The sequence below is a fragment of the Pan paniscus genome, chromosome 23, assembly GCF_029289425.2.
Source record: "Pan paniscus chromosome 23, NHGRI_mPanPan1-v2.0_pri, whole genome shotgun sequence".
Lineage (NCBI taxonomy): Eukaryota > Metazoa > Chordata > Mammalia > Primates > Hominidae > Pan > Pan paniscus.
In genome coordinates this window covers 5601149-5622352 of record NC_085927.1, presented here as the reverse complement: position 1 = coordinate 5622352, position 21204 = coordinate 5601149, and positions in this window count along the sequence as shown.

Below are 21204 nucleotides of genomic sequence, written 5' to 3'. Positions count from 1 at the left end.
TGTACAGTATGTAATATATATTTACTGTACTATTGGATATTTTATTTACAGTATATAAACTGTATTTGGTGTACTTTTAGTTAATATTATATGTACAATATATGAAATATATTTACTGTACTTTTTGATAATTTATGTACTGTATATAATATCTATTTGGTGTACTTTTGATATTTTATGGAAATTATATAATATATATTTGGCGTAGTTTTTGGTATTTTACATAGAGTGTGCAATATATATTTACTGAAATTTTAGATTTTTTTTACGGTATATAGTGTACATTTCGTGTAATTTTTGATATTTAATGTACAGTATATTAAATATAATTAGTGTATTTTTTGATTGTTTATTTACAGTATATATAACCCATATTTGGTGTACTTTTTGGTATTTTATGTGCAGTATGTAATATATATTTACTGTGCTTTTGGACATTTTATTTACATTATATAAAATGTATTTGGTGTACTTTCAGTTAATATTATATGTACAATATATGAAATAGATTTACTGTGCATTTTGATATTTAATGTACAGTATATAATATATATTTGGTGTACTTTTGATATTTTATGTAAATTATAAAATATATTTTTGGTGTAGTATTGATATTTTAAATAGAATGTGTAATAAATATTTACTGTAATTTTTGATATTTTATTAACAGTATATAATATACATTTTGAGTAATATTCGATATTTTATGTACAGTATATTAAATATAATTACTGTAGTTTTTATAGTTTATTTACAGTATATATAACACATATTTGGTGTACTTTTTGATATTTTATGTACAGTATGTAATATATATTTACTGTACTATTGGATATTTTATTTACAGTATATAAAATATATTTGGTGTACTTTTAGTTAATATTATATGTACAATATATGAAATATATTTACTGTACATTTTGATATTTCATGTACTGTATATAATATCTATTTGGTGTACTTTTGATATTTTATGTAAATTATATAATATATATTTGGCGTAGTCTTTGATATTTCACATAGAGTGTGTAATATATATTTACTGTAATTTTAGATTTTTTTTATGGTATATAGTATACATTTCGTGTAATTTTTGATATTTTATGTACAGTATATTAAATATAATTACTGTAGTTTTTGATTGTTTATTTACAGTATATATAACACATATTTGTGTACTTTTTGATATTTTATGTACAGTATGTAATATATATTTACTGTACTTTTGGATATTTTATTTACAGTATATAAAATGTATTTGGTGTACTTTTAGTTAATATTATATGTACCATATATGAAATATATTTACTGTACTTTTTGATATTTTATGTACTCTATATAATATCTATTCGGTGTACTTTTGATATTTTATGTAAATTATATAATATATATTTGGCGTAGTTTTTGATATTTTACATAGTGTGTGCAATATATATTTACTGTAATTTTAGATATTTTTTTATGGTATATAGTATACATTTCATGTAATTTTTGATCTTTTATGTACAGTATATTAAATATAATTACTGTATTTTTTGATTGTTTATTTACAGAATATATAACACATATTTGGTGTACTTTTTGATATTTTATGTACAGTATGTAATATATATTTACTGTACTATTGGATATTTTATTTACAGTATATAAAATGTATTTGGTGTACTTTTAGTTAATATTATATGTACAATATATGAAATATATTTACTGTACTTTTTGATATTTTATGTACTGCATATAATATCTATTTGGTGTACTTTTGATATTTTATGTAAATTATATAATATATATTTGGCGTAGTTTTTGATATTTTACATAGAGTGTGCAATATATATTTACTGTAATTTTAGATTTTTTTTACGGTATATAGTGTACATTTCGTGTAATTTTTGATATTTAATGTACAGTATATTAAATATAATTAGTGTGTTTTTTGATTGTTTATTTACAGTATATATAACCCATATTTGGTGTACTTTTTGGTATTTTATGTACAGTATGTAATATATATTTACTGTGCTTTTGGACATTTTATTTATATTATATAAAATGTATTTGGTGTACTTTCAGTTAATATTATATGTACAATATATGAAATAGATTTACTGTGCATTTTGATATTTAATGTACAGTATATAATATATATTTGGTGTACTTTTGATATTTTATGTATATTATAAAATATATTTTTGGTGTAGTATTGATATTTTAAATAGAATGTGTAATATATATTTAATGTAATTTTTGATATTTTATTAACAGTATATAATATACATTTTGAGTAATTTGTGATATTTTATGTACAGTATATTAAATATAATTACTGTAGTTTTTATAGTTTATTTACAGTATATATAACACATATTTGGTGTACTTTTTGACATTTTATGTACAGTATGTAATATATATTTACTGTACTATTGGATATTTTATTTACAGTTTATAAAATATATTTGGTGTACTTTAGTTAATATTATATGTACAATATATGAAATATATTTACTGTACTTTTTGATATTTCATGTACTGTATATAATATCTATTTGGTGTACTTTTGATATTTTATGTAAATTATATAGTATATATTTGGCGTAGTTTTTGATATTTTACATAGAGTGTGTAATATATATTTACTGTAATTTTAGATATTTTTTTACAGTATATAGTATACATTTCGTGTAATTTTTGATCTTTTATGTACAGTATATTAAATATAATTACTGTAGTTTTTGATTGTTTATTTACAGTATATATAACACATATTTGGTGTACTTTTTGATATTTCATGTACAGTATGTAATATATATTTACTGTACTATTGGATATTTTATTTACAGTATATAAAATGTATTTGGTGTACTTTTAGTTAATATTATATGTACAATATATGAAATATATTTACTGTACTTTTTGATAATTTATGTACTGTATATAATATCTATTTGGTGTACTTTTGATATTTTATGTAAATTATATAATATATATTTGGCGTAGTTTTTGGTATTTTACATAGATTGTGCAATATATATTTACTGTAATTTTAGATTTTTTTTACGGTATATAGTGTACATTTCGTGTAATTTTTGATATTTAATGTACAGTATATTAAATATAATTAGTGTATTTTTTGATTGTTTATTTACAGTATATATAACCCATATTTGGTGTACTTTTTGGTATTTTATGTACAGTATGTAATATATATTTACTGTGCTTTTGGACATTTTATTTACATTATATAAAATGTATTTGGTGTACTTTCAGTTAATATTATATGTACAATATATGAAATAGATTTACTGTGCATTTTGATATTTAATGTACAGTATATAATATATATTTGGTATACTTTTGATATTTTATGTAAATTATAAAATATATTTTTGGTGTAGTTTTAATATTTTAAATAGAATGTGTAATATATATTTACTGTAATTTTTGATATTTTATTAACAGTATATAGTATACATTTCGTGTAATTTTTGATATTTTATGTACAGTATATTAAATATAATTACTGTACTATTTATAGTTTATTTACAGTATATATAACACATATTTGGTGTACTTTTTGACATTTTATGTACAGTATGTAATATATACTTACTGTACTATTGGATATTTTATTTACAGTATATAAAATATATTTGGTGTACTTTGAGTTAATATTATATGTACAATATATGAAATATATTTACTGTACTTTTTGATATTTCATGTACTGTATATAATATCTATTTGGTGTACTTTTGATATTTTATGTAAATTATATAATATATATTTGGCGTAGTTTTTGATATTTTACATAGAGTGTGTAATATATATTTACTGTAATTTTAGATTTTTTTTACGGTATATAGTATACATTTCGTGTAATTTTTGATATTTTATGTACAGTAGATTAAATATAATTACTGTAGTTTTTGATTGTTTATTTACAGTATATATAGCACACATTTGGTGTACTTTTTGATATTTTATGTACAGTATGTAATATATATTTACTGTACTATTGGATATTTTATTTACAGTATATAAACTGTATTTGGTGTACTTTTAGTTAATATTATATGTACAATATATGAAATATATTTACTGTACTTTTTGATAATTTATGTACTGTATATAATATCCATTTGGTGTACTTTTGATATTTTATGTAAATTATATAATATATATTTGGCGTAGTTTTTGGTATTTTACATAGAGTGTGCAATATATATTTACTGTAATTTTAGATTTTTTTTACGGTATATAGTGTACATTTCGTGTAATTTTTGATATTTAATGTACAGTATATTAAATATAATTAGTGTATTTTTTGATTGTTTATTTACAGTATATATAACCCATATTTGGTGTACTTTTTGGTATTTTATGTGCAGTATGTAATATATATTTACTGTCCTTTTGGACATTTTATTTACATTATATAAAATGTATTTGGTGTACTTTCAGTTAATATTATATGTACAATATATGAAATAGATTTACTGTGCATTTTGATATTTAATGTACAGTATATAATATATATTTGGTGTACTTTTGATATTTTATGTAAATTATAAAATATATTTTTGGTGTAGTATTGATATTTTAAATAGAATGTGTAATATATATTTACTGTTATTTTTGATATTTTATTAACGGTATATAATATACATTTTGAGTAATATTTGATATTTTATGTACAGTATATTAAATATAATTACTGTAGTTTTTATAGTTTATTTACAGTATATATAACACATATTTGGTGTACTTTTTGACATTTTATGTACAGTATGTAATATATATTTACTGTACTATTGGATATTTTATTTACAGTATATAAAATATATTTGGTGTACTTTTAGTTAATATTATATGTACAATATATGAAATATATTTACTGTACATTTTGATATTTCATGTACTGTATATAATATCTATTTGGTGTACTTTTGATATTTTATGTAAATTATATAATATATATTTGGCGTAGTCTTTGATATTTCACATAGAGTGTGTAATATATATTTACTGTAATTTTAGATATTTTTTTACGGTATATAGTATACATTTCGTGTAATTTTTGATATTTTATGTACAGTATATTAAATATAAATACTGTAGTTTTTGATTGTTTATTTACAGTATATATAACACATATTTGTGTACTTTTTGATATTTTATGTACAGTATGTAATATATATTTACTGTACTTTTGGATATTTTATTTACAGTATATAAAATGTATTTGGTGTACTTTTAGTTAATATTATATGTACCATATATGAAATATATTTACTGTACTTTTTGATATTTTATGTACTCTATATAATATCTATTTGGTGTACTTTTGATATTTTATGTAAATTATATAATATATATTTGGCGTAGTTTTTGATATTTTACATAGTGTGTGCAATATATATTTACTGTAATTTTAGATATTTTTTTATGGTATATAGTATACATTTCATGTAATTTTTGATCTTTTATGTACAGTATATTAAATATAATTACTGTATTTTTTGATTGTTTATTTACAGAATATATAACACATATTTGGTGTACTTTTTGATATTTTATGTACAGTATGTAATATATATTTACTGTACTATTGGATATTTTATTTACAGTATATAAAATGTATTTGGTGTACTTTTAGTTAATATTATATGTACAATATATGAAATATATTTACTGTACTTTTTGATATTTTATGTACTGCATATAATATCTATTTGGTGTACTTTTGATATTTTATGTAAATTATATAATATATATTTGGCGTAGTTTTTGATATTTTACATAGAGTGTGCAATATATATTTACTGTAATTTTAGATTTTTTTTACGGTATATAGTGTACATTTCGTGTAATTTTTGATATTTAATGTACAGTATATTAAATATAATTAGTGTGTTTTTTGATTGTTTATTTACAGTATATATAACCCATATTTGGTGTACTTTTTGGTATTTTATGTACAGTATGTAATATATATTTACTGTGCTTTTGGACATTTTATTTATATTATATAAAATGTATTTGGTGTACTTTCAGTTAATATTATATGTACAATATATGAAATAGATTTACTGTGCATTTTGATATTTAATGTACAGTATATAATATATATTTGGTGTACTTTTGATATTTTATGTATATTATAAAATATATTTTTGGTGTAGTATTGATATTTTAAATAGAATGTGTAATATATATTTAATGTAATTTTTGATATTTTATTAACAGTATATAATATACATTTTGAGTAATTTTTGATATTTTATGTACAGTATATTAAATATAATTACTGTAGTTTTTATAGTTTATTTACAGTATATATAACACATATTTGGTGTACTTTTTGACATTTTATGTACAGTATGTAATATATATTTACTGTACTATTGGATATTTTATTTACAGTATATAAAATATATTTGGTGTACTTTTAGTTAATATTATATGTACAATATATGAAATATATTTACTGTACTCTTTGATATTTCATGTACTGTATATAATATCTATTTGGTGTACTTTTGATATTTTATGTAAATTATATAGTATATATTTGGCGTAGTTTTTGATATTTTACGTAGAGTGTGTAATATATATTTACTGTAATTTTAGATATTTTTTTACGGTATATAGTATACATTTCGTGTAATTTTTGATCTTTTATGTACAGTATATTAAATATAATTACTGTAGTTTTTGATTGTTTATTTACAGTATATATAACACATATTTGGTGTACATTTTGATATTTTATGTACAGTATGTAATATATATTTACTGTACTATTGGATATTTTATTTACAGTATATAAAATGTATTTGGTGTACTTTTAGTTAATATTATATGTACAATATATGAAATATATTTACTGTACTTTTTGATAATTTATGTACTGTATATAATATCTATTTGGTGTACTTTTGATATTTTATGTAAATTATATAATATATATTTGGCGTAGTTTTTGGTATTTTACATAGATTGTGCAATATATATTTACTGTAATTTTAGATTTTTTTTACGGTATATAGTGTACATTTCGTGTAATTTTTGATATTTACTGTACAGTATATTAAATATAATTAGTGTATTTTTTGATTGTTTATTTACAGTATATATAACCCATATTTGGTGTACTTTTTGGTATTTTATGTACAGTATGTAACATATATTTACTGTGCTTTTGGACATTTTATTTACATTATATAAAATGTATTTGTTGTACTTTCAGTTAATATTATATGTACAATATATGAAATAGATTTACTGTGCATTTTGATATTTAATGTACAGTATATAATATATATTTGGTATACTTTTGATATTTTATGTAAATTATAAAATATATTTTTGGTGTAGTTTTAATATTTTAAATAGAATGTGTAATATATATTTACTGTAATTTTTGATATTTTATTAACAGTATATAATATACATTTTGAGTAATTTTTGATATTTTATGTACAGTATATTACATATAATTACTGTACTATTTATAGTTTATTTACAGTATATATAACACATATTTGGTGTACTTTTTGACATTTTATGTACAGTATGTAATATATACTTACTGTACTATTGGATATTTTATTTACAGTATATAAAATATATTTGGTGTACTTTTAGTTAACATTATATGTACAATATATGAAATATATTTACTGTACTTTTTGATATTTCATGTACTGTATATAATATCTATTTGGTGTACTTTTGATATTTTATGTAAATTATATAATATATATTTGGCGTAGTTTTTGATATTTTACATAGAGTGTGTAATATATATTTACTGTAATTTTAGATTTTTTTTTACGGTATATAGTATACATTTCGTGTAATTTTTGATATTTTATGTACAGTATATTATATATAATTACTGTAGTTTTTGATTGTTTATTTACAGTATATATAGCACACATTTGGTGTACTTTTTGATATTTTATGTACAGTATGTTATATATTTACTGTACTATTGGATATTTTATTTACAGTATATAAAATGTATTTGGTGTACTTTTAGTTAATATGATATGTACAATATATGAGATATATTTACTGTACTTTTTGATATTTTATGTACTGTATATAATATCTATTTGGTGTTCTTTTGATATTTTATTTAAATTATATAATATATATTTGGCGTAGTTTTTGATATTTTACATAGTGTGTGCAATATATATTTACTGTAATTTTAGATAATTTTTTTACGGTATATAGTATACATTTCGTGTAATTTTTGATATTTTATGTACAGTATATTAAATATAATTAGTGTATTTTTTGATTGTTTATTTACAGTATATATAACACATATTTGGTGTACTTTTTGGTATTTTATGTACAGTATGTAATATATATTTACTGTGCTTTTGGACATTTTATTTATATTATATAAAATGTATTTGGTGTACTTTCAGTTAATATTATATGTACCATATATGAAATAGATTTACTGTGCATTTTGATATTTAATGTACAGTATATAATATATATTTGGTGTACATTTGATATTTTATGTAAATTAGAAAATATATTTTTGGTGTAGTTTTGATATTTTAAATAGAATGTGTAATATATATTTACTGTAATTTTTGATATTTTATTAACAGTATATAACATACATTTTGAGTAATTTTTGATATTTAATGTACAGTATATTAAATATAATTCCTGTAGTTTTTATAGTTTATTTACAGTATATATAACACATATTTGGTGTACTTTTTGACATTTTATGTACAGTATGGAATATATATTTACTGTACTATTGGATATTTAATTTACAGTATATAAAATATATTTGGTGTACTTTTAGTTAATATTATATGTACAATATATGAAATATATTTACTGTACTTTTTGATATTTCATGTACTGTATATAATATCTATTTGGTGTACTTTTGATATTTTATGTAAATTACATAATATATATTTTGCGTAGATTTGATATTTTACATAGAGTGTGCAATATATATTTTCCGTAATTTTAGATTTTTTTTTACGGTATATAGTATACATTTCGTGTAATTTTTGATATTTTATGTACAGTATATTAAATATGATTAGTGTATTTTTTGATTGTTTATTTACAGAATATATAACACATATTTGGTGTACTTTTTGGTATTTTATGTACAGTATGTAATATATATTTACTGTGCTTTTGGACATTTTATTTACATTATATAAAATGTATTTGGTGTACTTTCAGTTAATATTATATGTACAATATATGAAATAGATTTACTGTCCTTTTTGATATTTAATGTACAGTATATAATATATATTTGGTGTACTTTTGATATTTTATGTAAATTATAAAATATATTTTTGGTGTAGTTTTGATATTTTAAATAGAATGTGTAATATATATTTACTGTAATTTTTGATATTTTATTAACCGTATATAATATACATTTTGAGTAATTTTTGATATTTTATGTACAGCATATTAAATATAATTACTGTAGTTTTTATAGTTTATTTACAGTATATATAACACATATTTGGTGTACTTTTTGACATTTTATGTACAGTATTTAATATATATTTACTGTACTATTGGATATTTAATTTACAGTATATAAAATATATTTGGTGTACTTTTAGTTAATATTATATGTACAATATATGAAATATATTTACTGTACATTTTGATATTTCATGTACTGTATATAATATCTATTTGTTGTACTTTTGATATTTTATGTAAATTATATAATATATATTTGGCGTAGTCTTTGATATTTCACATAGCGTGTGTAATATATATTTACTGTAATTTTAGATTTTTTTTATGGTATATAGTATACATTTCGTGTAATTTTTGATATTTTATGTACAGTATATTAAATATAATTACTGTAGTTTTTGATTGTTTATTTACAGTATATATAACACATATTTGTGTACTTTTTGATATTTTATGTACAGTATGTAATATATATTTACTGTACTATTGGATATTTTATTTACAGTATATAAAATGTATTTGGTGTACTTTTAGTTAATATTATATGTCCAATATATGAAATATATTTACTGTACTTTTTGATATTTTATGTACTGTATATAATATCTATTTTCTGTACATTTGATATTTTATGTAAATTATATAATATATATTTGGCGTAGTTTTTGATATTTTACATAGAGTGTGCAATACATATTTACTGTAATTATAGATTTTTTTTACAGTGTATAGTATACATTTCGTGTAATTTTTGATATTTAATGTACAGTATATTAAATATAATTAGTGTATTTTTTGATTGTTTATTTACAGTATATATAACCCATATTTGGTGTACTTTTTGGTATTTTATGTACAGTATGTAATATATATTTACTGTGCTTTTGGACATTTTATTTACATTATATAAAATGTATTTGGTGAACTTTCAGTTAATATTATATGTACAATATATGAAATAGATTTACTGTGCATTTTGATATTTAATGTACAGTATATAATATATATTTGGTGTACTTTTGATATTTTATGTAAATTATAAAATATATTTTTGGTGTAGTATTGATATTTTAAATAGAATGTGTAATATATATTTACTGTAATTTTTGATATTTTATTAACAGTATATAATATACATTTTGAGTAATTTTTGATATTTTATGTACAGTATATTAAATATAATTACTGTAGTTTTTATAGTTTATTTACAGTATATATAACACATATTTGGTGTACTTTTTGACATTTTATGTACAGTATGTAATATATATTTACTGTACTATTGGATATTTTATTTACAGTATATAAAATATATTTGGTGTACTTTTAGTTAATATTATATGTACAATATATGAAATATATTTACTGTACATTTTGATATTTCATGTACTGTATATAATATCTATTTGGTGTACTTTTGATATTTTATGTAAATTATATAATATATATTTGGCGTAGTTTTTGATATTTTACATAGAGTGTGTAATATATATTTACTGTAATTTTAGATATATTTTTTACGGTATATAGTATACATTTCGTGTAATTTTTGATCTTTTATGTACAGTACATTAAATATAATTACTGTAGATTTGATTGTTTATTTACAGTATATATAACACATATTTGGTGTACTTTTTGATATTTTATGTACAGTATGTAATATATATTTACTGTACTATTGGATATTTTATTTACAGTATATAAAATGTATTTGGTGTACTTTTAGTTAATATTATATGTACAATATATGAAATATATTTACTGTACGTTTTGATATTTCATGTGCTGTATATAATATCTATTTGGTGTACTTTTGATATTTTATGTAAATTATATAATATATATTTGGCGTAGTTTTTGATATTTTACATAGAGTGTGCAATATATATTTACTGTAATTTTAGATTTTTTTTACGGTATATAGTGTACATTTCGTGTAATTTTTGATATTTAATGTACAGTATATTAAATATAATTAGTGTATTTTTTGATTGTTTATTTACAGTATATATAACCCATATTTGGTGTACTTTTTGGTATTTTATGTACAGTATGTAATATATATTTACTGTGCTTTTGGACATTTTATTTACATTATATAAAATGTATTTGGTGTACTTTCAGTTAATATTATATGTACAATATATGAAATAGATTTACTGTGCATTTTGATATTTAATGTACAGTATATAATATATATTTGGTGTACTTTTGATATTTTATGTATATTATAAAATATATTTTTGGTGTAGTATTGATATTTTAAATAGAATGTGTAATATATATTTACTGTAATTTTTGATATTTTATTAACTGTATATAATATACATTTTGAGTAATTTTTGATATTTTATGTACAGTATATTAAATATAATTACTGTAGTTTTTATAGTTTATTTACAGTATATATAACACATATTTGGTGTACTTTTAGACATTTTATGTACAGTATGTAATATATATTTACTGTACTATTGGATATTTTATTTACAGTATATAAAATATATTTGGTGTACTTTTAGTTAATATTATATGTACAATATATGAAATATATTTACTGTACTTTTTGATATTTCATGTACTGTATATAATATCTATTTGGTGTACTTTTGATATTTTATGTAAATTATATAGTATATATTTGGCGTAGTTTTTGATATTTTACATAGAGTGTGTAATATATATTTACTGTAATTTTAGATATTTTTTTACGGTATATAGTATACATTTCGTGTAATTTTTGATCTTTTATGTACAGTATATTAAATATAATTACTGTAGTTTTTGATTGTTTATTTACAGTATATATAACACATATTTGGTGTACTTTTAGACATTTTATGTACAGTATGTAATATATATTTACTGTACTATTGGATATTTTATTTACAGTATATAAAATATATTTGGTGTACTTTTAGTTAATATTATATGTACAATATATGAAATATATTTACTGTACTTTTTGATATTTCATGTACTGTATATAATATCTATTTGGTGTACTTTTGATATTTTATGTAAATTATATAGTATATATTTGGCGTAGTTTTTGATATTTTACATAGAGTGTGTAATATATATTTACTGTAATTTTAGATATTTTTTTACGGTATATAGTATACATTTCGTGTAATTTTTGATCTTTTATGTACAGTATATTAAATATAATTACTGTAGTTTTTGATTGTTTATTTACAGTATATATAACACATATTTGGTGTACTTTTTGATATTTTATGTACAGTATGTAATATATATTTACTGTACTATTGGATATTTTATTTACAGTATATAAAATGTATTTGGTGTACTTTTAGTTAATATTATAAGTACAATATATGAAATATATTTACTGTACTTTTTGATGATTTATGTACTGTATATAATATCTATTTGGTGTACTTTTGATATTTTATGTAAATTATATAATATATATTTGGCGTAGTTTTTGGTATTTTACATAGTGTGTGCAATATATATTTACTGTAATTTTAGATTTTTTTTACGGTATATAGTGTACATTTCGTGTAATTTTTGATATTTAATGTACAGTATATTAAATATAATTAGTGTATTTTTTGATTGTTTATTTACAGTATATATAACCCATATTTGGTGTACTTTTTGGTATTATATGTGCAGTATGTAATATATATTTACTGTGCTTTTGGACATTTTATTTACATTATATAAAATGTATTTTGTGTACTTTCAGTTAATATTATATGTACAATATATGAAATAGATTAACTGTGCATTTTGATATTTAATGTACAGTATATAATATATATTTGGTGTACTTTTGATATTTTATGTAAATTAGAAAATATATGTTTGGTGTAGTTTTGATATTTTAAATAGAATGTGTAATATATATTTACTGTAATTTTTGATATTTTATTAACAGTATATAATATACATTTTGAGTAATTTTTGATATTTTATGTACAGTATATTAAATATAATTACTGTAGTTTTTATAGTTTATTTACAGTATATATAACACATATTTGGTGTACTTTTTGACATTTTATGTACAGTATGTAATATATATTTACTGTACTATTGGATATTTTATTTACAGTATATAAAATATATTCGGTGTACTTTTAGTTAATATTATATGTACAATATATGAAATATATTTACTGTACATTTTGATATTTCATGTACTGTATATAATATCTATTTGGTGTACTTTTGATATTTTATGTAAATTATATAATATATATTTGGCGTAGTCTTTGATATTTCACATAGAGTGTGTAATATATATTTACTGTAATTTTAGATTTTTTTTATGGTATATAGTATACATTTCGTGTAATTTTTGATATTTTATGTACAGTATATTAAATATAATTACTGTAGTTTTTGATTGTTTATTTACAGTATATATAACACATATTTGTGTACTTTTTGATATTTTATGTACAGTATGTAATATATATTTACTGTACTATTGGATATTTTATTTACAGTATATAAAATGTATTTGGTGTACTTTTAGTTAATATTATATGTACCATATATGAAACATATTTACTGTACTTTTTGATATTTTATGTACTCTATATAATATCTATTTGGTGTACTTTTGATATTTTATGTAAATTATGTAATATATATTTGGCGTAGTTTTTGATATTTTACATAGTGTGTGCAATATATATTTACTGTAATTTTAGATATTTTTTTATGGTATATAGTATACATTTCATGTAATTTTTGATCTTTTATGTACAGTATATTAAATATAATTACTGTATTTTTTGATTGTTTATTTACAGTATATATAACACATATTTGGTGTACTTTTTGATATTTTATGTACAGTATGTAATATATATTTACTGTACTATTGGATATTTTATTTACAGTATATAAAATGTATTTGGTGTACTTTTAGTTAATATTATATGTTCAATATATGAAATATATTTACTGTACTTTTTGATATTTTATGTACTCTATATAATATCTATTTGGTGTACTTTTGATATTTTATGTAAACTATATAATATATATTTGGCGTAGTTTTTGATATTTTACATAGAGTGTGCAATATATATTTACTGTAATTATAGATTTTTTTTTACGGTATATAGTATACGTTTCGTGTAATTTTTGATATTTTATGTACAGTATATTAAATATAATTAGTGTATTTTTTGATTGTTTATTTACAGTATATATAACACATATTTGGTGTACTTTTTGGTATTTTATGTACAGTATGTAATATATATTTACTGTGCTTTTGGACATTTTATTTACATTATATAAAATGTATTTGGTGTACTTTCAGTTAATATTATATGTACAATATATGAAGTAGATTTACTGTGCATTTTGATATTTAATGTACAGTATATAATATATATTTGGTGTTCTTTTGATATTTTATGTAAATTATAAAATATATTTTTGGTGTAGTTTTGATATTTTAAATAGAATGTGTAATATATATTTACTGTAATTTTTTATATTTTATTAACAGTATATAATATACATTTTGAGTAATTTTTGATATTTTATGTAAAGTATATTAAATATAATTACTGTAGTTTTTATAGTTTATTTACAGTATATATAACACATATTTGGTGTACTTTTTGACATTTTATGTACAGTATGTAATATATATTTACTGTACTATTGGATATTTTATTTACAGTTTATAAAATATATTTGGTGAACTTTAGTTAATATTATATGTAGAATATATGAAATATATTTACTGTACTTTTTGATATTTCATGTACTGTATATAATATCTATTTGGTGTACTTTTGATATTTTATGTAAATTATATAATATATATTTGGTGTAGTTTTTGATATTTTACATAGAGTGTGCAATATATATTTACTGTAATTTTAGATATTTTTTTACGGTATATAGTATACATTTCGTGTAATTTTTGATAATTTATGTACAGTATATTAAATATAATTAGTGTATTTTTTGATTGTTTATTTACAGTATATATAACACATATTTGGTGTACTTTTTGGTATTTTATGTACAGTATGTAATATATATTTACTGTGCTTTTGGACATTTTATTTACATTATATAAAATGTATTTGGTGTACTTTCAGTTAATATTATATGTACAATATATGAAATAGATTTACTGTGCATTTTGATATTTAATGTACAGTATATAATATATATTTGGTGTACTTTTGATATTTTATGTAAATTATAAAATATATTTTTGGTGTAGTTTTGATATTTTAAATAGAATGTGTAATATATATTTACTGCAATTTTTGATATTTAATTAACAGTATATCATATACATTTTGTGTAATATTTGATATTTTAGGTACAGTATATTAAATATAATTACTGTAGTTTTTATAGTTTATTTACAGTATATATAACACATATTTGGTGTACTTTTTAACATTTTATGTACAGTATGTAATATATATTTACTGTACTATTGGATATTTTATTTACAGTATATAAAATATATTTGGTGTACTTTTAGTTAATATTATATGTACAATATTTGAAATATATTTGCTGTACTTTTTGATATTTCATGTACTGTATATAATATCTATTTGGTGTACTTTTGATATTTTATGTAAATTATATAATATATATTTGGCGTAGTTTTTGATATTTTACATAGAGTGTGTAATATATATTTACTGTAATTTTAGATATTTTTTTACGGTATATAGTATACATTTCGTGTAATTTTTGATATTTTATGTACAGTATATTAAATATAATTACTGTAGTTTTTGATTGTTTATTTACAGTATATATAACACATATTTGTGTACTTTTTCATATTTTATGTACAGTATGTAATATATATTTACTGTACTATTGGATATTTATTTACAGTATATAAAATGTATTTGGTGTACTTTTAGTTAATATTATATGTACAATATATGAAATATATTTAGTGTACTTTTTGATATTTTATGTACTCTATATAATATCTATTTGGTGTACTTTTGATATTTTATGTAAATTATATAATATATATTTGGCGTAGTTTTTGATATTTTACATAGAGTGTGCAATATATATTTACTGTAATTTTAGATATTTTTTTATGGTATATAGTATACCTTTAATGTAATTTTTGATCTTTTATGTACAGTATATTAAATATAATTACTGTATTTTTTGATTGTTTATTTACAGTATATATAACACATATTTGGTGTACTTTTTGATATTTTATGTACAGTATGTAATATATATTTACTGTTCTATTGGATATTTTATTTACAGAATATAAAATGTATTTGGTGTACTTTTAGTTAATATTATATGTTCAATATATGAAATATATTTACTGTACTTTTTGATATTTTATGTACTCTATATAATATCTATTTGGTGTACATTTGATATTTTATGTAAATTATATAATACATATTTGGCGTAGTTTTTGATATTTTACATAGAGTGTGCAATATATATTTTCTGTAATTATAGATTTTTTTTACGGTATATAGTATACATTTCGTGTAATTTTTGATATTTTATATACAGTATATTAAATATAATTAGTGTATTTTTTGATTGTTTATTTACACTATATATAACACATATTTGGTGTACTTTTTGGTATTTTATGTACAGTATGTAATATATATTTACTGTGCTTTTGGACATTTTATTTACATTATATAAAATGTATTTGGTGTACTTTCACTTAATATTATATGTACAATATATGAAGTAGATTTACTGTGCATTTTGATATTTAATGTACAGTATATAATATATATTTGGTGTTCTTTTGATATTTTATGTAAATTATAAAATATATTTTTGGTTTAGTTTTGATATTTTAAATAGAATGTGTAATATATATTTACTGTAATTTTTGATATTTTATTAACAGTATATAATATACATTCTGAGTAATTTTTGATATTTTATGTAAAGTATATTAAATATAATTACTGTAGTTTTTATAGTTTATTTACAGTATATATAACACATATTTGGTGTACTTTTTGACATTTTATGTACAGTATGTAATATATATTTACTGTACTATTGGATATTTTATTTACAGTTTATAAAATATATTTGGTGTACTTTAGTTAATATTATATGTACAATATATGAAATACATTTACTGTACTTTTTGATATTTCATGTACTGTATATAATATCTATTTGGTGTACTTTTGATATTTTATGTAAATTATATAATATATATTTGGCGTAGTTTTTGATATTTTACATAGAGTGTGTAATATATATTTACTGTAATTTTAGATTTTTTTTACGGTATATAGTATACATTTCGTGTAATTTTTGATATTTTATGTACAGTATATTAAATATAATTACTGTAGTTTTTGATTGTTTATTTACAGTATATATAACACATATTTGTGTACTTTTTCATATTTTATGTACAGTATGTAATATATATTTACTGTACTATTGGATATTTATTTACAGTATATAAAATGTATTTGGTGTACTTTTAGTTAATATTATATGTACAATATATGAAATATATTTAGTGTACTTTTTGATATTTTATGTACTCTATATAATATCTATTTGGTGTACTTTTGATATTTTATGTAAATTATATAATATATATTTGGCGTAGTTTTTGATATTTTACATAGAGTGTGCAATATATATTTACTGTAATTTTAGATATTTTTTTATTGTATATAGTATACCTTTCATGTAATTTTTGATCTTTTATGTACAGTATATTAAATATAATTACTGTATTTTTTGATTGTTTATTTACAGTATATATAACACATATTTGGTGTACTTTTTGATATTTTATGTACAGTATGTAATATATATTTACTGTTCTATTGGATATTTTATTTACAGAATATAAAATGTATTTGGTGTACTTTTAGTTAATATTATATGTTCAATATATGAAATATATTTACTGTACTTTTTGATATTTTATGTACTCTATATAATATCTATTTGGTGTACATTTGATATTTTATGTAAATTATATAATACATATTTGGCGTAGTTTTTGATATTTTACATAGAGTGTGCAATATATATTTACTGTAATTATAGATTTTTTTTACGGTATATAGTATACATTTCGTGTAATTTTTGATATTTTATATACAGTATATTAAATATAATTAGTGTATTTTTTGATTGTTTATTTACAGTATATATAACACATATTTGGTGTACTTTTTGGTATTTTATGTACAGTATGTAATATATATTTACTGTGCTTTTGGACATTTTATTTACATTATATAAAATGTATTTGGTGTACTTTCAGTTAATATTATATGTACAATATATGAAGTAGATTTACTGTGCATTTTGATATTTAATGTACAGTATATAATATATATTTGGTGTTCTTTTGATATTTTATGTAAATTATAAAATATATTTTTGGTTTAGTTTTGATATTTTAAATAGAATGTGTAATATATATTTACTGTAATTTTTGATATTTTATTAACAGTATATAATATACATTCTGAGTAATTTTTGATATTTTATGTAAAGTATATTAAATATAATTACTGTAGTTTTTATAGTTTATTTACAGTATATATAACACATATTTGGTGTACTTTTTGACATTTTATGTACAGTATGTAATATATATTTACTGTACTATTGGATATTTTATTTACAGTTTATAAAATATATTTGGTGTACTTTAGTTAATATTATATGTACAATATATGAAATACATTTACTGTACTTTTTGATATTTCATGTACTGTATATAATATCTATTTGGTGTACTTTTGATATTTTATGTAAATTATATAATATATATTTGGTGTAGTTTTTGATATTTTACATAGAGTGTGTAATATATATTTACTGTAATTTTAGATAATTTTTTACGGTATATAGTATACATTTCGTGTAATTTTTGATCTTTTATGTACAGTATATTAAATATAATTAGTGTATTTTTTGATTGTTTATTTACAGTATATATAACACATATTTGGTGTACTTTTTGATATTTTATATACAGTATGTAATATATATTTACTGTACTATTTGATATTTTATTTACAGTATATAAAATGTATTTGGTGTACTTTTAGTTAATATTATATGTACAATATATGAAATATATTTACTGTACTTTTTGATATTTTATGTACTGTATATAATATCTATTTGGTGTACTTTTGATATTTTATGTAAATTATATAATATATATTTGGCGTAGTTTTTGATATTTTACATAGAGTGTGCAATATATATTTACTGTAATTTTAGATTTTTTTTTACGGTATATAGTATACATTTCATGTAATTTTTGATATTTTATGTACAGTATATTAAATATAATTAGTGTATTTTTTGATTGTTTATTTACAGTATATATAACACATATTTGGTGTACTTTTTGGTATTTTATGTACAGTATGTAATATATATTTACTGTGCTTTTGGACAATTTATTTACATTATATAAAATGTATTTGGTGTACTTTCAGTTAATATTATATGTACAATATATGAAATAGATTTACTGTGCATTTTGATATTTAATGTACAGTATATAATATATATTTGGTGTACTTTTGATATTTTACGTAAATTATAAAGTATATTTTTCGTGTAGTTTTGATATTTTAAATAGAATGTGTAATATATATTTACTGCAATTTTTGATATTTTATTAACAGTATATAGTATACATTTTGAGTAATTTTTGATATATTATTTACAGTATATTAAATATAATTACTGTAGATTTTATAGTTTATTTACAGTATATATAACACATATTTGGTGTACTTTTTGACATTTTATGTACAGTATGTAATATATATTTACTGTACTATTGTATATTTTATTTACAGTATATAAAATATATTTGGTGTACTTTTAGTTAATATTATATGTACAATATATGAAATATATTTACTGTACTTTTTGATATTTTATGTACTGTATATAATATCTATTTGGTGTACTTTTGATATTTTATGTAAATTATATAATATATATTTGGCGTAGTTCTGGATATTTTACCTAGATTGTGTAATATATATTTAGTGTAATTTTAGATATTTTTTACGGTATATAGTATACATTTCGTGTAATTTTTGATATTTTATGTACAGTATATTAAATAGAATTACTGTAGTTTTTGATTGTTTATTTACAGTATATATAACACATATTTGGTGTACTTTTTGATATTTTATGTACAGTATGTAATATATATTTACTGTACTATTGGATATTTTATTTACAGTATATAAAATGTATTTGGTGTACTTTTAGTTAATATTATATGTACACTATATGAAATATATTTACTGTACTTTTTGATATTTTATGTACTGTATATAATATCTATTTGGTGTACTTTTGATATTTTACGTAAATTATATAATATATATTTGGCGTAGTTTTTGATATTTTACCTAGAGTGTGCAATATATATTTACTGTAATTTTAGATATTTTTTTACGGTATATAGTGTACATTTCGTGTAATTTTTGATATTTTATGTACAGTATATTAAATATAATTAGTGTATTTTTTGATTGTTTATTTACAGTATATATAACACATATTTGGTGTACTTTTTGGTATTTTATGTACAGTATGTAATATACATTTACTGTGCTTTTGGACATTTTATTTACATTATATAAAATGTATTTGGTGTACTTTTAGTTAATATTATATGTACAATATATG